Source organism: Macaca mulatta, chromosome 10 (genome assembly GCF_049350105.2).
Source record: "Macaca mulatta isolate MMU2019108-1 chromosome 10, T2T-MMU8v2.0, whole genome shotgun sequence".
NCBI lineage: Eukaryota > Metazoa > Chordata > Mammalia > Primates > Cercopithecidae > Macaca > Macaca mulatta.
The window spans coordinates 16,635,515-16,660,324 of NC_133415.1; the positions used below are offsets into that span (position 1 = coordinate 16,635,515).

Sequence of the window (24,810 nt, forward strand, 5' to 3'; positions counted from 1 at the left end):
GTCTCCTGTTAATGAGATGCTAAATGAGAGGTAGGAGGTCTTAGTAGAAGGAGCCCTAAACTTCTAGTCAAGAACTGAATTCAAGTCTCAGTTTGCCACTTATTAGTTTGGAGCAAATTTCTTAACCCTTGAAGACAGACACTGTTTATTGGCCAATATATCCTACTGCCTCCCTGCCTCCACTACAGAGGGTTGAATTGTGCTCCCGTCCCCTTCAAATTCATACGTTGATGTTCCTCAGCATGTGAGTTTATTTGGAGAGAGTCTTTACAGAGGTAATCAAGTTAAGATTAGGTTATTAGCATGAAGCCTATTCCAGTATGACTCCCGTCCTTGGAAAAGGGGAAGGGTGGACACAGAGACATGCAGAGAGAGAAGATGAAGTGAAAAGAAACAGAGAGATGGTGATCATCTACAAGCCAAGGAACAAGGCCTGTAACAGAGGTTTCCTTCACAGCTCTCAGATCGAAGCAGCTCTACTGATATCTTGATCTTGGACTTCCCAGGCTCTAGAGTTGTGAGACAACACATGTCTGTTGTGTAGGCAACCGTGTCTGTGATATTTTGCTGTCTATGGCAGCCCTAGCAAACTAACACAGGCAGGTAAAAGAACCATGGCGGATTGCCTTGCAACTAGGGCCAAAGCTGTGATAGTGTGAGCTGATAAAATATGAGCAAAGAGGATGCTGGGAGGTGTTTGAGGAAGTCTTGCTTCCTGGTAAGGGAGGCTGTTGTCACTAGTTCATTCATTCACTGCCTTCTGCCTTGACCATGGTTGTAATGTCTGGGTTGTTTTATGATTAAAAAGAAAGTGCAAGAGAACCAGAGACACCAGCCCTGCCGCCATTGCCTGGCCCATCCCTGCCTAATTCTAGATAAAAATAAACTCTTCTTTTCTTAAACCACATGGATCAGGCCAGCTGTTACTTGCAGCTGAACAAATTTCTGATCTACTCTCAGAATGAGCTTCCTCTTCTACAGAGTGAGGATGATCAGATTCATGGGGCTGTGGAGCAGATGAAATGAGAATCTACAGAAAATGCTGCCGTGAATGGTAAAACACCATGTAACTGTGAGTTACTGTCACAATAAACAAAAACCTCCCCAAAGCTGTCATCTCCATTTAGAGCTTGCTCCCAAGCCCTGACTCATAAAGTCGTGTGTTGGTTCTTCCACCAAGGAGACAGATGGGCTGAAAGACATTTTGTTTCCAGTCGTTTAGCATGATTATTAAGTAAAACTGGAAAGAGGCCTAGAGATCATTTAGTTCAAATGCCTTATTTTATGGATGAGGAAATTGGGGCCCAGAGAGGCTGAGTGACTTGTCCAAGGTCACAGAGCAAGTCTTTGATAGAGTCAGGCCTTGGGTCTAGATGTCTTTGGATTTCAGAGCATGGCTACTCCCTATATAAATTAGGTGGACTCTGAGATTCATGTGAGAGTTTGTATCTAAGGGTTGATTGGTTAAAATGATTGTTTTGGATTTAGGGCCCAGGCAAAACCATCCCATTTCCCCTCTTTCGGAGCAGATGTGATCTCTTCATTTCCAGATCTCTGATCTGACCTCTTCTGAGCACATACATAGTCCCAGCACCAGTGGGGTTTATTTTCTTGTCTTGCTTTCCCTGCCACCATTAATAATACCAGTTACCACTGTTGACCACTTACCGTGTTCCGGGCACTTTATAAACATTGTCTTAAATACAACTGGAGTTAATGCAATGATGTAGGTACTACCGTCCCCATTTATATATACTGAGGAGTTGAGATCAAGCTACTTTCTTTGGATCACCCTATTAATAAGTGGACAATGGCACCTTTCTCCTGGCCATGTGATAAAAGTCTTCTCAGTTCAGTTTGATTTAGGTCAATAAGTTTTCAATTCTGGCTGCCTTGCTGTGTGCTGGGGATAAAGTAGTGAACAAAACAGTGCCTGTGCTCTCAAGGAGCTAACAGTGAGAGGAGAAGCATTAATCAAGAGGCTATGGTGCAAGGATTGTGGGCACATGCTCTGCACCCAGACGGGCTGAGCTTGAGTCCTGGCTCTGCCACTTTTTGGCTGTGTGACTTTGGGTACTTTATCTCCGTGTGCTTTGGTTTTTTCACCTGTAAAATAGGGATAATAATAATACCTCTATATTAGTTCATTCTCATGCTGCTAATAAAGCCATACCCAAGGCTGGGTAATTTATAAAGGAAAGAGGTTTAATGGACTCACAATTCCACATGACTGGGGAGGCCTCACAATCATAACAGAAGTCAAAGAAGAAGCAAAAGCATGTCTTACATGATGGCAGGCAAAGAGAATGAGAGCCAAATGAAAGGGGGAAACCCGTTATAAAACCATCAGATCTCGTGAGATTTATTCACTACTATGAGAACAGTATGTGGGAAATAGCCCCCGTGATTCAATTATTTCCCACCGGGTCCCTCCCACAACACGTGGGAATTATGGGAGCTACAGTTCAAGATGAGATTTGGGTGGGGACACAGCCAAATTATATCAACCTCCTTCATAGGTTATTGTGAGGATTAAAGCAGTTGATACATGCCAACTGCTGAGGACTCAATACATTTTAGCTATTATTATTTTTAGTGTATTCACTCTGCACCTATTACTCTTCTATACAGTCTCTCTTGCCTCTAAGCATTAATTGCTGGGCTTGTTGGTTTCAGAGCTGGTTTGGTCACCTTGAATGTGTATGATCTCTCCACTCTATTCAGCTGCTCTTTATTGGACAACTCTAGGAAGTAAAGCCAATGGAAGTTGCCACCTACTTTTGGAAGAGTACAAGGGGGCTGGTCTTAAAATTCAGGGGTCTGTGCTCCTCCAGTGCTGGAGGTGGTGGGATTTGGGTGGGTCCTGGTCCTTCTTTCTACTCAACTCTTCAGCAGAAAAATGAAGGTGCTCTGCCCAGTGAATTTTTAAGGGCTCCTCTGGCTTGAAGGTCTGATTGTTGGATATTGTCATTGTGAGAAAGATACACAAAAGATCATCAGAGAAAATATAAGACAAATATATAGTGCTCATATGTGTGGTATCAACAACAACAACAATAAAATCCACACAGAGAGAGTGTGGAGGGTTAGAGGTCAGTGTGGGCTGATGTTTTCAGGAAGCCTCATAATTTCTCTGATAAACTAAGAGGGTAGACTAGATCATCTCTAAGTTTCATTGTGCTACCAAAGTTTCTACAAGCCCATGATTTTATGAGATGGACCTTATTGCAGTATTAAAAGGCAAGTTGGATGTGAGTTGTTGAAGAGAAGTTGAGGATGGCAAGAGAACAAGAGGGCAGAGAGCAGTCATAGCCTTCTCCCAGCACGAGACGGATCAGGCACCACACTTGGTGAGATAAAAAGGCCATGACCTTTTATCATGGTTATGGCAGGACCATGACTTTCAGGATTTCTGGCTTAGGCTCAGAGGAGGCTGTGATGAGTCTGGAACTTTGATGGCAGTGAAGGCCTAGGACGGAAGGTAAGTAAGAATTTGTGAACTTCTGTGAGTGAAAAAACCCATAAACTCAAAGTGTGTTTGTCTATTCTCTTACTCAACACAACAATCAATACAGACAAAAGACTTCTGCGACCAAATGTGAAGGGTTTCTCCCCACCAACAAATAAGCAATCAATTCTGCAGCAGACACCAGGTAGGTGTCCTCTAAGGACACCCTGTATCTAAGGGTTGATTGGTTAAAATACTTTTAGGATTTAGAGCCCAGGCAAAACCATCCCATATCCCCTCTTGTCAGAGCAGATGCGATCTCTTCATTTTCAGATCTCTTATCTGACCTCTTCTGTCTACTTGGAGACAGCGTCAGATCTCACAGGGTGAAGACTCAGTCCCACCAGACTGCTCCCCTACCCTCCGCCTGCTTCAGACACCAGTCACAAGTCCAGGTCTCCAAACGTCTGACCAGCAAGCTTCAAGTTGGGGTTCCCACGACTCCCTCTTTGGGTTCAATTAATTTGCTGTAGTTGCTCGCAAAACTCAGGGAAACACTTATTTACTTGTTTATTATAAAGGACATTACAAAGGATACAGATAAGAGATGCATAGGGTGAGGTATGGGGGAAAGGTGCAGAGTTTCTGTGCCCTCTCTGGCGGGCCACCCTCCAGGAACCTCCATGTGTTCAGCTATCTAAAACCTTCCCGAACTTGTCCTCTTGGGCCCTTTATGGAGACTACTTTGCACAGGCATGGTTGAAGCATGGACAACCGTGTCAAAATATGTTGGGCCTCTCTGCAGCATTCTCCCCTCTAGGGTGTGAGGCAGGATCCTCTGTGGAGTGAGGGTCTCAATCAAAAAGGCACGGGAAGATTGGAGTCTTGCTTTGGTCTGGTGAAAGGCGGGTAGGGGAAGATCAGAGAGAGAGAGAGATTGTGTTTTCTGAGGCCTGCTTCTGAGGCCTAAAGCATCCCAACATCATAACAAAAGGCTGTGAGTTATGAGCCAGGAACTGTGGGCAGAAATCAACATATACAGATACCATAATATCGCAGCCTCATTTCTAAATTGGAGGCACTGTTATCCAGTGGAGCCAGACCGATGCGGGTTTCAAAGGCTCTTCTTCCAAATTATATCTAGATAGTGGGGGAAATGATTGCAAATCTCTGAGCCTTAATTTCCTATGGAGAAAATGGGGATTAGGTACACCCCATGGTGCTATTGTGAGAATTCAATAAAATATGTTGACCATAGAGTAGAGATTTAATAAATAACTGTCTTTGTGACTCATAAAGGCAATTTTGGATGTTATCAGATTTTTTTCTGAAGGCTGGGTCACTTGCTTGGTAAGAGTTTTTTATTGGGAAAAATGAATGTCTTTACTTACTGAATAATATTGGTCAGATTATTTCCCCGCTCTGTGTCTCAGTTTCTTATTCTGTAAAATGGAGAACAATATTTATATTATAGGATAATTAAAATCCAGAATCCAGTATCTTAGTACATATAAGGAGCTTATAACAGTGCCTGACATAGAGCAAGGGTTCATTATATGGTGACTCATTATTATTCTATTATTATTATTATCATAATCATCATCTTATTGTTATTATTTTCTTATTTGTCAGCAGAAGAATACAATGAAGTTCCCCAAAACAGTCTCAGATATTAAAAATTCCAGATGTTGGAAAAGCTTTGTTGACTTAACTTAGACAAGAACTATTTAATAACCTGGGAAGATAGACAGGATGAAAATGTGCAGATCGCTCCTTGTGCAAATTGCTGTAGCTTGGAGCCCTGATGAAAGAAAGGCACTTGCCACTAAGAATTAAATTTGTAAGACTTCTCCTTCCCCTACTTCCCTAAAACCAGTCAGCTTTCACATAATCTTAGGACACCTGCTACGTACTGTCAACTCAGGACGTGGCAAGGCTGCCATTTCACCTGTTGTCATGATCTGACTCGTGAATATTTCCGGGGACTCACACTGAGATCCTCAGTCACAGAAAGACCAACGGGAACCTTAGGGAGAGGTAGTGTGGTGAAGAGCAGGGCTTGAGGAAATGTGGCCTGTCAGCTTGTTCTGTTGTCCTGCTCATTGATTTAAGATGGAGGAAGCTTGCTTTATAGGAGATCTGCATGTCAGCATCTCTTGAAAGATACGATCTAGCAACAATCAGCTGGAGTTGAAGGCATGGTCTCACAGTTCCACATGCCCTACCTCTCCTTATTGCCTTTTGTCTTGGCCCACTTCACCATTGCATGTTACCTGCCTGTACTGCAGGCATTTATGTTCTCTCTCTATCTCCCACCACTCCCACGAGAACACCCTGGGTTGAGTCATCCTCCCTGAATGTGGCATACTCCCCGACCCCATTACTGAGGGGCTTGCCCTTGTGATTTGCTTTGGGCAATGGGAAGTTAGTAGATGATGTAAGAAAAGGCTTGAAATGTGCTTTGGCAGTAGAGCTGTCTGGGGGCTGCTCTTGCCCTGAGAAGAGAATCTTGGCCATCATGGCCCAGCTAATTCACAGGTAGGTGCCTGGGAATCCATAATGGAGGTTTTACATTGCTGAGATTGATGGATGTTTGTTATGCAGCAGTAGCTGATTAATACACTGGGTTCTAATACAAGATCCACCTGTAACTCTCTGTGTGACTTTGTTCAAAAAATTTTATTTTTCTGGGCATCAGTTCTACATCCTCCGATCTTCAAAATGGGTAGAATTAGACACTATTTTCTCAAAGTACCCATTGGTTTGTAATAATCTATTTTTAAAATAAGGACTGAAGTTCTAAGGAATGGATACTGTGAATTTTTCCTCTACCCTACATTCCTTTTGAATTCTATTGTTTGGATGTTGCCGTTAATGTAAATATATTTAATTTGATAGTTTATTCTACATGCAAGAACTAAGAAGAAAGAGGGGAAGAAAGAGCTAACATATATTAAGCACCAGCTTTGGATTAGATGTTTTACAAGTGGCATGTACTTTAATCCTCGGCACAATCCTATGGTGGGTTTGATTATTCTTGTTTTATAGATAAGAGGATCAGAGAGGTCACGGGTCCCACCTAAGTCCATCCAGCTAGTAAATTGCATGCTGAGATTTGGACCTAGGTCTATTTGTTTGCGATAATCTTCTGTAATAACCTAAAATTGAACTTCTTGCTTATCCTCCTGTTTGTTTTCTTTTGTCACAGAAAGTGCTCCAGGTGCCTGTGGTCCATAGAGTGGAGTGAGTCTCTAAGCAAATCTGGAGGGACTCTGGGAGCTGAAGATTCAGAATATCTCTACTTATTCTTGCCGCAGCCTTTGCTGCTCAACTGTTGGGTGCCATGATCGTATGAGCTGCTCCCTTCCTCAGCCTTTCCTGGCTCCTTCCATGAGCCCACTGATCTGTGGCAGCATTTTAACAGCCTTGGTCCATCTATTTGTAGAGATGTTAGCATGAGACACACAAGGATCTGGAAACTTTGAAGGAGACTGATACCACAATGCAGGAACCCTGTAAGGATTCCAGGGAGGTAACACACACCAAGGGATTGGCATTTAAATTATCACTCTTCCTCTTCTTTTTCTCAATCAATGAGATTTGTAGACATTTTCTCATTTTAAATATTTATATATATTGATAGGGCACAATGGCCCCATGAGTTTGATATTATAATCCCCTGCCCTCTTTTTTCTAGTAATGCATCGGAGCATCAGACTTTAAGTCAATGATTTGAACCCAGTTCTTCTTGGCTTCAAAGCCTTGGGGCACAATCACTCCATTGGACCACTAGGTACCTGCAACTCTCTGCTTTGGACTTCTCCTGAGCTGCAAACCCAGGTATTATTAGAGCACCATCAGTGATAGATTTTCATGTATATGCATGTGTTTCTACCCAGCAGTGCAATTAATGAGCCCTTAAGGGTATGTGTGTAGATGACATGTTCTTTACTCCCTAGGAACAATGTAGAAAGCCACCAGGACACCAAATTTCAATGTCTTTGCAAAGGACTAGGCCACAACCTCATTGGAGATTTTTTTTCCATCTTTTTTCTTATGGTCACATTCATGCTATGGTTTATTTATTTGTTTGTTTGTTTGTTTGTTTGAAACGGAGTCTTGCTCTGTCACCCAGGCTGGACTGCAGTGACGTGATCTCAGCTTACTGCAACCTCCGCCTCCCAGGTTCAAGTGATTCTTCTGCCTCAGCCTCCCGAGTAGCTGGGACTACAGGCGTGTGCCACCTCACCTGGCTAATTTTTGTATTTTAGTAGAGATGGGATTTCACCATATTGGCCAGGCTGGTCTCAAACTCCTGACCTCATGATCTGCCCGCCTCGGCCTCTCAAAGTGCTGGGATTACAGGCATGAGCCACCGTGCCCGGCCCATGCTATGTTTTAAGTTTGAACAGCTCCTTTGCATCCATCATTTCATCTGATTTTCCTTCTCACTGATAAGACAGACAGAGAGACATCATTTTCAATTTTCAAGGGAGGAAACTGACACCCGAAGAGGCAGAATGACTTGCCTGGGTTTGCACAGCTACTTTTGAGAAATACTGCAAAGGAGATCCAAATCTCCCAGCCCATCTAGAGCAAAGAGCAACTTTTCTCCTCCAGAGCAAAGAGCAACTCCAAGTCAGGGTTGAGAAGGAAACTCTGGTAAAAGGATGTTATTTTCTTTTTCTTTACTCATTTCTCTCAAATTTCCCAAGGATTTCTCTTCATCTTCTCTTCCAAACCCCTCATTTTATTTAAAGGAGCAGCATGGCTCACTGGCTGGGTAAGAGCCTGGAGACCGAGAACCTGAAGACCAGGGTTATGATGGTGATAATGATGATGATGATGATGGTTATGATGATGCTTACTTTGTTACCTTGTATAAAGCCCAGATATCCTCCAGAGTTCAGCTTTCCGTGAGGAAAATGAAGTCAGTAACCAAGAATACTCATTGGTGTGCTTTGAGATTATACACCCATGTTGAGTGCTAGAGGCTGAAACTGGCCTAAAGAGGTTTAGATTGAGACAAATGAAAGGAAGAACAGAAGAGGAAGCACCCTGCTCTCTGAGCCTATAACCTCTTTATGTAATAATAGCTCACATTTACTAAGTGCTATGTGTGTTTCAGTTTTAGATTCTAATTGTTCATTGCTACTTTATAGGAAAGCAGTTGACTTTTATATATTAACTTTGTATTCTGCAATTATTCTATAATTACCTACTAGTTCCAGGAATGTTCCTGTTGATTCTTTGGAATTTTCTACGTAAGAAATCATGTTACCTGTACATATAACATATATAAACAAAGTGCTTTATATTTAATCTTCATAAACAATGCTAAGAGGTTGACTTAATTATTCTTATTTTATAGATGAGGTCACCGAAATACAGAGAAGTTCATAATTCAACTAAGTCTATGCAGCTAAAAGGTGGCAGAACTACAAGTTGAACTTGGAACCTGACACAGGACATTGCTTTGCAGGATTCACATTTGCCACCACCTCACAGGTATAAGGGGACATGATATCTAAGTTTAATTACTAGGCCCAATTCTTCACCCTTCCCTGCATCCGTGCCTCTGCAATGTAACTTAGCAGGGCTCTCCCGCTATAGGTAGGTGTGGTTCTCAACCCTTTGATTTGGGGCTCTGTCATGTGACTCACTTTGGCTAATAGAAAAAGACAAAGTGATGGTGTGCCAGCCCTGAGTTCAAGCCTCAAGAGCCTTTGTGTGTCTTTCTTCTCCTTTGTGCTGCTGCCATTGGTAGGAGAAAAGCATGCCTGGGCTAGCCTGCTGGCCCCCAAAGGTAGAAGGATGAGTGAGATCCTCCTCTGTGGATGTACAGCTGAGCTATATCCCAGCTAGGTTGCTTCTACCAGGACATTCTAGAGTCAGGTCTAGAGGTGATCCACTGCTCCTCCTACCTCCACTGGCCACAGGTGGATGAGGGACCCCAGCTGAGATCAGCCAAACTCCAGCTGATCCCCCAGACCAGTGACAAATAGATGTTGAGGTTTTGTGGTGGACTTTTTCTCAGCAATAGCTAACTGATACTCGTGGCAACTGTGAAAAGAGCAGTTTTTGAATCAAACATGCTTTTAAATCACACTTGTACCAGTTATTAACTGTGCAATCCTGAACAAGTTACTCAAACTCTTTGAACTTCAACATTCTCATCACAACGGGGATAATAACATCTACTACTAGAGACATTGTACTAATGAGATAAGCAGAAGCATTGACTATGGTGTCTGGCACAGAATGTGTGCTTAATAACCATGGGTGTCCTCATTGTCCCAATTGCTCTTATCACTCTGCATGTAGTGCTTATCACTAAGCATTTCATGTATATCCATGTTCATAGACTGTGGGATGGGCTCTATGCACAGTGAATGAGGTTAATGGTCACTATCAAGGTCACATGGAGCTTGGTGGCAGTGGCCCAAAGAGGAACTATGTCTGGAAAGTCTTGATAAGAGGGGCTAGGAAAGGATCTGGCCAGGCAGACCCTGGGGCCAAAGCAGAAAGCACTCTAGGGCCATGGCAAGACTGAAGTTTCTCTGGATACTGGGGCATGGACCTGCATTTTGGGCAGAGATTTAGATGATTTGGGAGAAAAGACAATCATTGGAACTGGAGTATCAACTCTGTATCACAATCTATTGACACAATAATGCCATGTGACAAATCACCTTACAACTGTGGTTGAAAACAAGAAACATTGATTATGGACCATGAATCTGCTGGTCACCTGGGAGGTTCTTCTGCTTTCAGATGGGCTCATGTAGTTTCTGCAGTCATCTATGTGCTTGGTAGGAAATCTGTGGATTGTGGAAGGGCTCTCTCTTTCAGCTTAGTGGGCTGTAGGCTGTCTTCTCATCTGCAGCAGGCTAGTTTGGGTGTGGTCCCACGCTACTTGGGCATGTTCTCATGGTGTGACAGAGGTGTGAGAGGGAGGGAAGTGGGGGACAGAGAAAGAGAGAGGAGACAGAGAGAGAGAGAGAGTGAGAGCGCACAGAAGTGGATAAATCCTCTTTAGGCCTAGGCTTCTATCACATTCTGTTTGCCAAAGCAATTCACACAGCCAGCCCAGATTCAAGGAGGTAAGAAAAATGGACACCATCTTTAGATCTGTGTGTGTGTGTGTGTGTGTGTGTGTGTGTGTGTGTGTGTGGTCGGGTGGTGGGGATTTCAGTATCCCGTTGCAAAGGGCATAGATACAGGAAGGCCTTTATTTGGGGGCATCACTACAATCAACCTACCATAGCTCATACCTGGAATGGCCCAGTTACTAGGTGTAGGGATTGAGGTCACAATAGGAACAGCGGCCAGAATCATTGATTTTGGGTTACCAACTGCTGGCCTAGGCTCATAAATTTCCCGTGATCAGGTCTAGGATTGGTAAAGAGCTGGGAGAAGATAGACATTCTGAGTTGAAGGCATTGGGCAATGTGGGGGGTAGAGTGAGGCGTATTGATATTCAAGTAGAGCAGGAACCACAAGGAAATAAAGTGTTAGCAATGGCGTGTAGGCAGCTGGGGGACAGTTTTTGTGTGATGAGAATTGTCTGCCAGCAAAACTGTGTGGTGGGATATGGAATAGCATTATAAACCCCCTTGCCCCACTCTACCAATTAACTTGCAACAGAATCTATGTGAGAAGTAGGTTTCCTTTTGAGAATATGAAAGGAATACATGAGAATCAAGAAAAATTGGTCTAAATCAGAAACACTGAAAAACAAAATAAAACAAATCATTCAGTTTAATCAGCCAAAGACAATCACTGTTAACACCCAAATACTTTTCTCTAACCACCTTTTTTCTCCTGCATACATATATGTTTATACATGTTACACCCATTATAAATAAGCATTTAAAAAGCTACAGTCTTCAAGGGGATTTGCTTTTATGTTCTGTTTGTTTTTGCAGCTTTAGAGAACATAATCTTGACTAAAATAATTTCAAGTATCCACATATATCTATTTAGAATAAGAAAGGTTTTGCTTTCTTTCTTTCTTTTTTTTTTTTTTTTTTTTTGACACAGAGTCTCGCCCTGTCACCAGCTGGAGTGCAGTGGTGCAATCTCGGCTCACTGCAAACTCCGCCTCCCGGGTTCAAGTGATTCTCCTGCCTCAGCCTTCCGAATAGCTGGGATTACAGGTGCAAACCACCATACCCAGCTAATTTTTGTATTTTTAGTAGAGACGGGGTTTCACCGTGTTGGCCTTAATCTCCTGACCTTGTGATCCACCCACCTTGGCCTCCCAAAGTGCAGGGATTACAGGCATGAGCCACTGCACCTGGCCTTGCTTTCTATTTTTAAAGGTAAAAATAACAGAATGACTTAAACCAAAAATCTTCCAGAATAGGAGATATACAAAATTCAGTCATAACATCCACAGCATAAACAAACACCAAACAGTGGATTCCATTATTGATCTCCAGCTCCCCACACTAAGGAACTGGTGTGAGCTCTTGGCCAGTGAGGTTGGCAGACCTATCCAAGTTCAGGTCTGGTTGGCATCTGTGTCTTTGAGGATATGCTATGCGGACTCTCCTGAGAGTTCCACATTGCTCAGTGTGGAAGACTGGAGTGTTGGAAGATCTGGCTCTTGTTTTCAGACCTTTTAACTGGCACGAGTTCCCTGACAGTCATCATGTAGGCACTTGCTCCAAGTTTGTTTTGGGAGTTAAATCTTTATCAGCCGGTTTCCATGGACAATATTGCTTCTTCAGTGTGTCTCTAATGTGCCGTCCCTCTGAGTTCCCTGTTGTTGAGAGTGTTTGTGTGTCTGCGTTGCTAGGTTTATGTTTCTCTCTCCTTCTCAGTCTCTGTCTCTTTTCATGCCCTGGGCAAGCTTGTATTCTCTGTGTGGGGTCCTGGTGGCAGAAGGGGAAGACAAGCTGTATCAGTAGCATGGGCACTTAAAATCCAAGTGCAAGAGCCGCTTTCAGTTTGGATTTCAACAGCACATTAACCCAATCCTTTGAAACAGTTCCAGTGCTTCCAATAAACACATCACCAATAAACACCTCCCAAGATGCAGTAATGGAGCATGTAACATTCCTCCTATTCATTTCCCAGCCTTTGTCATAGGCATACTTTTCTTGTATAGTTGTGCCCATATTGCCCATAAGTCTTGAAATCCTACTTCACATAACATTATTTTAGCAGTATTTCTCTGAGCTCTTACATATTCTAAGAAAGTGCCCTTTATGATGGTCAAATAATATTCTACTACATGAACCATTTAAACATGTTAATTCCCTTGTAATTGAACATTTAGCTTGCTCCTAATATAACTAGTACATATAGTGAACACTTATACATACAGCTTTTATCTTCCTTTCTGAATTTAGGATCATTTCCTTGGGATAGATTTCCAGAAACAGGATTATTCAGAACAATAAATGTATGGTCATTTAAAAAAGACTTCGGAAACAGTCTCCTAAATTACTCTTCCAAAGGTGTACCAATTGAACCTCCCACTGGCGATGGATCAGAGTGACCGTTCACTGCCAAGAGGTAGCGTTTCCAGTAGTTCCTTTGAACAATGGAAGAGAGCAAGCCCAGGGAGCTTCAAAGCTGTTTCAGATAAAAGGCATGATTTGAAAAGGCAGATAGTTGGCAGACCTTGTAGCCGGGGGTGTTTAGCTGGGGAATCGTAATGCCAACAAGCCAGGGAACGAATTTTGTGGATTTCACAGGATTTCAGGTGTTCTACTCTCCCAGGTTCAACGTGGTTCCCGGGAACTCCTTGGCCATCGATGCCCAGCTCAATTGCCCCCTCCTCTGCAAAGCCGTCCTTGGCCCCAGAGTGAACTTGAGGAAGGAATTCTTCTTTTGTGTTCCCTTAGACTCTGAATGTTGTAGTACTTACCACACAGTACTACATTTGTACTTGAGTTCTCAGTAGCCCAGGGGCCTACTTTAGGCAGGGACCGAAGTGCACTAATTTCTTTGTCTTTTACAAATTTCACTTTACTGCCTTGCTCATGGTAGAAGTTCCTAGAGATTTGTTGGTAGGATGGATGGACCACATGGGCTCTCTGTCAGCTTGACATGCTCCATCCAAGTAGCTTCCCTGATCTTCCCTCACACACGGATTTTCCATCTCCAAGGCAGTGGCTTGAATGACAAAAAGGAACCATCTGGGGGGAAAAGACTGGAAATCAGAAAGTTCTAAGCAGATGGATCAGCCAGTACAAAGGACTACAGAATGCTACCAGCCTAGAATGTTTGGGAAATGCAAAAAAGAATGATGCAGTTAAATTATGGTACAAGAGAGGAAATGTGTTGAAGGATGAGGTCAGCAGAGCCCAGATGATTGAGGCCCTCATGAGTTAAAGGAAGAAGCATCAATTTTATCCCGACGGTGACAGAAAGCCAGTGTAGAGTTTTAAGTAGAAGAGGGGTGTGATTAGATTTACCCTAAAAAAAATACATCCGTCTGCTTGCTGTTCAGAAAGTGGGTTATGGAGAGAAGGGGGAAGCTATGGGGAGACCAGTAAGCAGGGTCTGACCAGTTACCCAGGCAAGAGGTGATGGTGGCCTGGCCAAGGTAGCAGTAGCAGAGATGGAGAGAAGTAGCTGGGTGTAGGTCAGGCTTTGGCAGTGGAAATTCTGGGGATGAGGGCAAGAGATGACTCTAGGGAGGTTCTAAGTTATTTGCCTACATGACTAGTTGAATGGTGGTTCCTTGGAAAACGCCAGGGAAGGATCAAGGATTTTTTTTCCCCAGCAGAATATTGGGAAGGAGCCAAGAACCAATAATTCTTCCTTGTGTGCCAGACCCTCCAGGTCTGGTCGTCTGACTTGGTATTTCCAGTCTGGTCTGCAGACTTGGGTCTCACGTTTGAATCCCAGCCAATGAAGACTCAGGGGTGTACTTTCCCAGATGCATGTTCTGCTGGTGCACTCTGTCCTTCCTGACCCCATCCTCACTGATACCCTCTTCTGTTGACCTCTTTCCTTTCTCTATAGCTCTGTTCCCATGCCCTGTACTACCCTGGCTCCCAGTGTCTGCTCCACTATAAAGAATAAAGTCTATAGTATCACCATGCAGGTATGAGCCATAGCTGACCAGGTCTTTAGCTAGAAATAGTGGCTAACACCTATATAGTATTTATTATATACCAGGCACATATCTTGGCTCAATCAGTCAGTGCAACCGTACTATTCGGTTGCTACTGTTATTATCCCCATTGTACAGATGGGGAAATTGAGGCACAGAGTGTTCATATAACTTGCCTGTGGTCCTACAGATGCCAGGTATCAGACTTGGGAGGTGAACCCAAGATATCTGGATCTAGAGCCTATGTGCTAAACTGTTAAGCTCTGCAGAATCATAAGTAATGTGGCATCAGTCTTTCCCCTGGTACATCAGCTAGCCCAACATGCTGAGGGCTCACTAATATTGCAACTGTTGATTCTAGGTCACTGTATTTATTTTGCCTTCTCTAACATTGTTGCATCAGAGAATGAAAAGAAGGCTGAATTCAAGGTATAGAGGTGTCAAGAGAGAATTAGATCATGAATGAACCATCCCTACTGAGGCATTTGTTCATTGAAAATATATTAGTTGAATGCAATCCCATGCCTGGCATGTGTGACAGTAATGGGCAAGATAATGTGTCTCCTGCTTTCATGGAATATATGTTCTCCTTCCCAGTGTTGCATCTTCCACAGCATATGTAAGTACTCCCATCATTTTCTGTCCCTCTACCTCAACCCAGGTTCTGGGAAGTCCTTGTTCATGACTTCTGCTCAATTCTGTAATGCGTATTACCCTTCCTGGCTGCACACACTCTGTTCTACTCTCAGCCTTTGTTCTAGGGATTTTTCCTAGTCTCTTCTCTTCTACCCAAAATCAAGAACATTCCTTATCTCACCTATCCCTTACCTGTTTCCAGGCATGACCTGCTTCCAAGTTTCTATAATGACAAACATCTTCTGAAATTGAGCAGAGAAGCAGAGAAAGGGAGCTGGGGCCACTTTCTAAAATTATGAACCTGTGAAAGCCAGGGACTCTGTAACCCAGTGAGCAGGCCACCATAAATGGATGAACAAATTGGGATGAAGGTACCATTAGGATTGGAGAACCGAGGAAAACTAAGATTAGTATGTAAAATGCCTGCTACAAGTTCCTATACAATTGTTAAACGTGGGTCAAATATTGGTTTTGAGCTCCCTGGCAGCCAAAATAAAGAAGAAAAACATAATTAACTTGTATGATATTCATGGCTCATGGTTTGCAAACAAAATAGTAAAAGACTAGATTTACCAGGTTTTTCTTGTACAGAGAACAAAAATAAATGCCTCCCTTGTGTACTCATCAAGAGACCCCTGTCTGATATAGTTGGAAATATCCCAAACAAAACTTGCTGTTTTAAAATGTGCTTGCTTTACTAAGTCATTTTGTATTCATGGAAGTAGCACTGGGAATGGCTATTGCTTCAAGGTCAGACACTACTTTTCTGTTCCCCACTGGCCTCCCATGGCAGGTAGAGCAATCTTCTGTGCACAGTAGGTTCCCCGTCTGTGCTTTTACCTGATTTACTCTTAATTAGGTGTCTGTTGGATCCCAGAGCCCTGTATCTCATACTCCATTGTATCTAAGAAACATCCTATGACTTTAAAAATTGCTGATATATAACTGAGAGGCAAAATAATTAGTGAGGAAAATCGAAACAATTCCTCCTAAATTTATGGGCATTCTTACAGAGATATCTTTTAGGGAGTAAGAATTACCATAAATCCCCAGGGTGAACAATAGCACTAAAAGCAAAGAAGCCAAGAGTCAGCAAAAATCTTTGGCAGTGCACACACTTTGTTTTTTTGGAAGACAAAAGGAACTGCCATCAAGTCGATTTTAATGGGTCAGCTACTTGCCCCCTCCCCTTCAGCCTCTTCCCATGCCCCATCCTGCTACTTGTGGAATTGGAGGTGGGATCTTCCTGGGGGTGTCCAAAGAGTGATAACATCCCTATCGATTACTTCCAACTGCTTGCAAAGAGAACATGATTGGAAAGGAAGTGCTTTCTTTGTCAGGATTACAGCACCAGTGATGCACAAACAAGCCAAACCCAGGTTGATTGTTGGGGGGACTCTTATCTCCCACTGCATGCAGAAGAGCATGCATTCGTGCAATAAACGGGCGTCTCTCCCTCACACCTCCATCACTTCTTCTCTAGGGGAGCAGAGACTTACTTGATTGGTTAGTTTGGGAGAAGGAACCAGGCATCCCTGGCATGGCCGCTTTCTGTTTTTCTCTTTCTTCGTTCCTGCCTGCAAAAAGCACAACTCTACAACTCAGTGCTGTAGGAGTAGAGTTGTTTTCATGTTTTCAATTTTTTTTTCTGGGGCAGGCTCCATGGGGAAGCCGGCAGGCTTTCAGCACTCTGTGTGACCAGGTAGAGAAGTCTGCCCAGTTCTAATGTGCAATACTAGGAAACTCATTGCTGCTCTTCATTTAAGTCTTGTTCTCCAACACCTGTTATCTGTAGGGAAGGGAACCTTTAAAATCTCACCTCCTGAATCCTTTGCTTATTTCTAAGTTGGTCTTGCACCAGGGCGGGAAAGAGGTATCTAGTATTGAGACCTCTAAAACCCCAACACTGAGTATGATCAGGAAGCTGCACAGATATGACTTAAGAAAGCAGGCCGTGGGCCGTGGCTCACAACAGAATAGCCCACAGGAGGACTGAGGGTGGCTAGTGGGTCTTCTCAAAGTGTCACAGGTTATACGAGAGAGGCCACTACAAACTGAGAAGAAGAAAGCAGGTGGTTAGTGTTGGTGGAAGCCCAAGTCTCTAGGTGAAAATTAAGGAGCAAGCAGGACTAGAGACAGGGAGGGAACCTGTAATAGACAAGTATATTTTTGCCTGTTGAGCCTATGTTTTTTCTTCTTCTGGTAACCACACCCAATTTCCTTTGGGAAGCAACTAGTCTTTTAGAGAATATGGAGTTCCTCCTACCTTTCTCCAGGGGAGGGTATCTAGTCAGTGAATTTCAATCTGGAACGTTTATGGAATTATTGGGAAAGATAAGTTATTTGCCTTGGCACAAGTAGTCTGGGAAGATGCAAGTCTGAGGTCACCAATGACCATCTGGCCACCAAGAGGGAGCACGACTGAGGATGCATCAATATGAAACCAACATGGAGGAAAACAGAGTTAGAAGTGGGTACATCCAGATATGCCAGGAGCTTTCTACTGGACTTCTTAATTGAGAGATACATTCCCTTTTGCTTAAACCATTTGCTATGGTCTGAATGTTTGCCTTCCCCCAAAATTCATTTGTTGAAATTCAAATCCCCAAGAGAATTGTATTAGTCCCTTTCCATACTGCTATAAAGAACTGCCTGAGACTGGGTAATTTAAGGGAAAGAGGTTTAATTGACTCACAGTTCAGCAGGCTGGGGAGACCTCAGGAAACTTACAATCATGGCAGAAGGTGAAAGGGAAACAAGGCACCTTTTTTACAAGGTGGCAGGAAGGAGAAGTGCTGAGTGAAGGGGGAAGAGCTCCTTATAAAACCATCAGACCTTGTGAGATAATTCACTCACTATCATGAGAACAGCGTGTGGAAAACCACCCCATGATTCAGTTATCTCCATCTGGTTTCTCCCTTGACACGTGGGGATTATGGGGATTATGATGATTACAATTGAAGATGAAATTTGGGTGGGGACACGAAGCCTAACCATATCATTCCACCCCTGACCCCTCTAAAATCTCATGGCCCTTTCACATTTCAAAACCAATCATGCCTTCCCAACAATTCCTCAAATCTTAATTCATTTCAGCATTAAGCCAAAATTCCAAGTCCAAAATCTCGTCTGAGAAAAGGCAAGTACCTTCTGCCCATGAGCCTGTTAAATCAAAAGCAAGTTAATCACTTCCTAGATACAATGCAGGTACAGGCTTTGGGTAAATACATCCGTTCCAAATAGGAGAAATTGACCAAAACAATGGGACTACAAGCCCCATGCAAATCTGAAATCCAGTGGGGCAGTCAAATCTTAAAGCTCTGAAATGATCTCCTTTGACATCATGTCTCACATCCAGGTCACACTGATGCAAGAGGGGGGTTCCCATGGTCTTGGGAAACTCTGCTCCTGTGACTTTGCAGAGTACAGCCCCACTCCTGGCTGCTTTCATGGGCTGGCATTGAGTGCCTGTGGCTTTTCCAGGTGCATGCTGCAAGCTGTCAGTGGATCTACTATTCTGGGGTCTGGAGAACAGTGGCCCTCATCTCACAGCTCTACAAGGCAGGGTCCCAGTGGGGATGCTGTGTGGGGGTTCTGAGCCCACATTTCCCTTCCACACTACCTTGGCAGCAGTTCTCCATGAGGGCTCCACCCCTGCAGCAAACATCTGCCTGGACAACTAGGTGTTTTCATACATCCTCTGAAATCTAGGTGGAAGTTCCCAAACTTCAATTATTGACTTCTTTGCACCCGCAGGACCAACACTATTTGGAAGCTGTCAAGGCTTGGGGCTTGCACCCTCTGAAGCAATGATTTGAGCTGTATGTTTGCCCCTTTCAGCCATGGCTGGGACACAGGACACCAAGTCCTGAGACTGCACAAAGCAGCAAGGTCTTGAGCCACGGCCAGAAAACAACGTTTATCCCCTAGGGTTTCAGGCCTGTGATGAGACGGGCTGCCATAAAGACCTCTGACATGCCCTGGAAACATACTTCCCATTGTTTTGGTGATTAAAATTTGGTTCCTCATTACTTATGCAAATTTATGAAGCTGGCTTGAATTTCTCCTCAGAAAAGTTTTTTTTTTTTTTTTCTATTGTATTGTCAGTCTGCAAATTTTCCAAACTTTTGTGCTCTGCTTCCCTTTTAAACATAAATTCCAATTCCAAACCATCTCTTTTGGAATGCATAAAACTGAATGCTTTTAAGAGCACCCAATTCACCTCTTGAACACTTTGCTGCTTATAAATTTCTTCTGCCAGATACCCTAAATTATCTGTCTCAAGTTTAAATTTCCAGAGATCTCTAAGGCAGGGTCAAAATGCTGCTAGTCTCTTTGCTAAAGCATAGCAATAATCACATTTATTCCAGTTCCCAAGAAGTTCCTAATCTTTATCTGACACCCCTCAGCCTGGATTTCATTGTCCATTTCACTATCAGCATTTGATCCAAGGAATTCTATAGGTTGCTAGGAAGTTACACACTTTCTCACTGTTCCAACCTCTGCCTGTTACCCAGTTTCCAAGTTGCTTCAACATTTTTGGGTATCTTTATAGCAGCACCTGACTCTCTATGGTACTAATTTACTGTATTAGTCTGTTTCCATACTGCTATAAAGAACTGCCTGAGACTGGGTAATTTATAAAGGAAAGAGGTTTAATTGACTCACAGTTCAGCATGGCTGGGGAGGTCTCAGGAAACTTACAATCATGGTGGAAGGTGAAAGGGAAGCAAGGCCCCTTCTTTACAAGGTGGCAGGAAAAAGAAGTGCCAAGTGAAGGGAAAAGAGTCTCATAAAACTATCAGATATTGTGAGAACTCACTTTCATGAGAGCAGCATGGGGGAAATTTTCTCCATGATTCAATTACCTCCACAGGGTCTCTCCCTTGACATGTGGAGATTGTGGGGCTTACAATTCAAGATGAGATTTGGGTGGGGACAAAAAGCCTAACCATATCAGTGATGGTATCAAAATGTGAAGCCTTTGGTAAGTGATTAGGTCATGAGATTAGAGCCCTCATAAATGGAATTAGTGCTCTTAAAAGAGACACCAGAGAGCTGGCTAGTCTCTTCTACCATGTGGGGACACAGTGAGGAGGCACCATCTATGAGCCAGGAAGAAAGTCCTCACCAGACACCAACTATTCTTCTGCTTTTATCTTGGACTTCCCAGAACTGTAAAAAATAAATTTCTGTGGTCTATAAACCACTCAGTCTATGGTATTTTGGTATAACAGCCTGAATGGATGGATTAAGACACCAGTTTAAATCATTTTTTTCCACTAAAAACTAAAACAGTTAAAATAAATGAAGAAATTAAATGAGAACTATGCTTGTTTGGAAGGAGATAGAATCCATACATTTATTCTTAATTGCACCATTATTCACTGAGGAGTTGCCATAAGCCAGGTTCTGTGCTGGGCCCTGGCAGTACAGAGATGAATAAAGCACAATTCTTGCCCTTAAAAGCTCACAGACTAGCTAGAGAGACGACAGATGAGCAGGGGACCATAGAGTGATATGGTATGTGAGATAGGAGAGGCACGTGGGTCAGGGGGCATGGTGACTCAGGAGAGGCAACCCATTCCTGGGAGGGATCAATGAATTGAGACTTACAAATGAGCAGGATTTAGGAAAGCTGAGAAAAATAAAGTGTCGTCTGTGATGATACAGAGAAAGGAGACGTCAGGGTGAGGTATGTAATAATGATGAAGATGAGGATAATAAGTGTTATATCTAGTTAACATTTATCGAGTGCTTATCATACACTCTGCCCTGGTCCAAGTTCTTTGTATATACAATGTCATTTGATCCTCATGGTGATTCCATGAGGTAGGTACCTATTTTACTGGTAAGAAGGGGTTAGGGAAGTTGACAGAAACCACATAGCAGGCCAAGGCTGCTGGGATATAAGACAAAAACATATGGAGTGTTGATAGATGAAACTCTTGAGAATTTGTTTTGGGTTTGGATTGTGAGAGGTTTTAAATATAACACAAAGAGCTCAATTAGAGGACAGAAAGTACACTGTTATTGCTGAGTGCCTACTATATTCCAGTTACATATCTGATCTGATCAAATTTTTACAACTCCCCTATTTGATAAGCATTATTAGCCACATTCTTACTAAAAAAACTCAGACATATTTTATTTTCCTAAATCACTCTACTAGTAGGTGGCAAAAAGTAAAAAAGGCTGGCCCCTGAACACATTTTTTAACTGCTATATTATTGTCCATTTCCTCTTTCTGGTAAATATTTTTAATCCTTTCTCCCCCTTCTGATCAACTGATGAAAGCTATCATTTCTCTCTGCAGAAACATACATGGAACTATATACAAACAAACTTTTGCTTGTAATTTATTTTATTGCATGGGAATTTCATTTTTTTTCATATGGACAGACCATACAAACAAGTCTTACAAAAAATTATTTGTCTCATTTCCTGCCCCCCTCCACAAAATATTACTGCTTTTTTCCTTGAAAAAGCAATAAATCCAAATTTTGCAAATGAATGAAAAATGTAAATTGAAATTCTGCTGAAATGTAACATTTCAGTGAGGAGCCTGCTGTTGTTTGACTTAAAAAAAGAAATAAAAATGTTGGAGCTGTCTTTGCATGACAGCATCATTTTAGCAATCTAATCATTTCAACATTGTTTTTTTGGCAACAAGTCCCTAAAATGTGACTCAGAAAGGTAAGTAACAAATACCGTTATTGTTCCCAGAACTCACTTTGCCACACAAGGTCAGATGTGTGTCAAGGAGGCCCAGAATCCTCTAAGACTCTTTGAGTTTAATTTATTTTGTATAATCCCCTTTGTCCTAGAGTTAATGAGGTTGGCTCTGCATTCTTGATGCCATCTGTGTCAGCAAGTCGAGGATTATGAATCCAGTTCAATCGTAAGGCTGTCTACACACTAGTAAACCTCAGAAGAACTCTGCTACATTTCCTGGTATCTACAGATTTCTGCTTATGGAGAAACAGACAAGGTTTTGTCACTATGTACAACAGTCTACAAAAACATTTTTTCTTGACTGGGAAATAGGATAATTTTCCACCTCCTAGTTCTTCCAGAAGAGTGAAAATGGCTGAAATGCTAGGAACTTTTTGGCAGTGTCCGTAACGGTGAATGCTGGGCATAAATTCAAACCGCTACTTTATCCAACTTGCCAAAAATGTCCACCAAGAATTTCTCCCTGTCAGATTATTCTGAGAAAGAGCATTTTTAATCTGCAAAGTGATAATAACAATAATGATAATAATGACTGTCTGTCAGAAGTTCCATTAAGTGCTTTGAGACTTATCCTCTAGAATCTGGTAAGACTCCCCAGATAAGGGCTTCTGAGTTCTCTTCCTGTTTCTTGGTAAGTACTAAAAATGTGGTTCAAGGAGAGGATAACAGGAAGTTCTCTGAGTTTGATCGGCTGGATCTGACACTCGAGCACACCAATATAGAAAGCAACCAAGGGGCAATGTCATCTGATGCTTTTTTCTTCACTGCATCCTTTATCTTACAATTTAGTGCTTCAGCAACAGCCATTAATTTGGCTCATGATTTTATGCATTGGCGGTTTGGGCTGGGCTCAGCTGGTGGTTCTTCTGGTCTGAGCTGGGCTCAGTTGATCTCCACTGGGCTCATGCATGCATTTGCATTCCTGCTGGTGGATTGGCAAGGGCATGCAGATTTGTGGTAGCTAGCCTGGTCTTGATTGTTGACATGTCTGAGCTCACTCTCCATGTTGGTTTCTTATCCTCCACGTGGTTAGCCTGGGCTTGTTCACATGGTGACTGGCTTCCGTGAATTGCCAGAGAGCAAGCCTGTGAGAAGAAGACCAAGCACTTTTCAAGTATTTGTTTTTGTTCCTTTGCTCCTGTCCTACTAGTCAAAGCAAGGTACTAGTCAGCCCATATTCAAGGCATGGACCCAAGCTCTAGTCAGCCCACATTCAAGGCATGGACCCAAGCTCCAATTATTGGTGAGAAACGCTATCTTGTGAGGCTGTGGGTATGGGACGGAGATGAATCTGTGGCTATTTTTCTAATCTACCATATTTGCAAAAGACAAAAACCTTTTAAGAGTTAAGGGGCCAATATATTATACCTTTCTCCCACTTTTGAGTTTAGAACCAGTTGAGAGAAGTACATAGGGGTCAAATGGGGCAGATCAAATACCAGCTTAATTATTGGTGAAGTTAGAATGGGAACCCATTTTGTATCTGTAGTCTGAACAGACTTTCTATAATCCTCTCTCTCCTAGAATGAAAGTAGCCATCTGGAATTTAAGCTGTCCCCCTGCAGGAGCTTAAAAATGTGTGTGTGTTTTGAGTAGGTGGATGCCAGAGAGAGAGAGAAAAAAAAAAACACAAGGAAGAGGGCCAGGTAGAGATTCTTTTCCTCTGCTCTGTAGGGAAAAATTATATCACTGAATGCTAGATACTTCCTTTTCCATCATGGGAATAAAGAAAAAAGTGGAAAGAGAGGGAAAATGTTACTATTTATAAGCCTAGGTGGGAATGCTATGAGAGGGAGAAAAATGGTCCCCTTTATCCCAGATGTGTTCCCAAGCAATGAAGGTATTTATGTTTGTGTGTGTGCCCTGAGTGTCGTTTTTTCCCTCTAGGTCATGGCAATGAAACCATTTATCACTGTGAACATGTGGATGGTAACAGAAGATTCCAAATGGGATTTGCAAAATAGGACTTCTTCATTGACAGTGTAAGTGAAAATAGATTTAAAAAAACACAGGAATTAGCTTCATTGAAATACATCAGTAGTTACATACTGTTGCAAGATGAAGGGAAATGGCTGCCAATTCCATGACCTATTTCAAAATACTGGAAAAAATTTGATGTTTTGGGAGTGAATGCTGTGTAACAGAGGTGATGCTTCTATTTTTTTTTTTTTTCTAGTGTTCCAAGACCCAAAGTGGCTTGACCATGCACTAAAATGAAGTTGTTTATGTGGTTTTTATTTTTCCTTGGCAATTCCATGAGCACTTGTTGGGGGCTGAATTTTCATGATCACAACAGTCCTCAAAACTAAGGTTTGGGCAGGGTGCAGTGGCTCACATCTGTAATCCCAGCACTTTGGGAGGCTGAAGCAGGCAGATCACCTCAGGTCAAGAGCTTGAGAGCAGCCTGGCCAACATGGTGAAACCCTAAAAATACAAAAATTGGTTGGGCGTGGTGGCAGGTGCCTGTAATTCCAGCTACTTGGGGAGCTGAGGTGAGAGAATCACTTGAGCTTGGGAGGTAGAGGTTGCAGTGAGCCGAGATAATGCCATTTGCACTCCAGCCTGGGCAACAGAGTGGGATCCTGCCTCAACAAACAAACAACAAAACAAAACAAAAACAACTCAGGTTTGTAAAGATGTTAATTTGCTTTATTTCTATATAAAAGAGTGTCTTAGCTCTCATGCCTCCAATTCCATAAGGGCAAAAAACTTAATCTTGTAAAACCAAGTAGGGGCTCAGCCAAGTCTAGTTTAATACTTAGTCTCTTTGAGACAAAAACACAATTCACTCAAGATGCTTAGTTTCTCCTTTTTTCTTTTTTCTCCTCCAGGGATGGGAATCAGATGGGCATAGGGCATCTGGTCCATGATCATCCTTTGTTCGTGCTGATCTCCGGTGAAATATCTGAAGAAGGTA

At 42.6% G+C, this 24,810-nt stretch overlaps 1 long non-coding RNA gene across 1 annotated transcript in view; it reads left to right on the plus strand.

The window, feature by feature from the left end:
• The first annotated feature begins 7,145 nt into the window (after nt 1-7,145).
• Nucleotides 7,146-24,810, plus strand: part of LOC107000639 (uncharacterized) — a 28,658-nt gene continuing 10,993 nt past the window's right edge. Inside the window, exons 1-4 of the long non-coding RNA XR_003719886.2 lie at nt 7,146-7,288; nt 8,820-8,956; nt 23,781-23,875; nt 24,725-24,807. This is a non-coding gene — a long non-coding RNA (uncharacterized LOC107000639). The remainder of the gene's footprint in view (nt 7,289-8,819; nt 8,957-23,780; nt 23,876-24,724; nt 24,808-24,810) is intronic.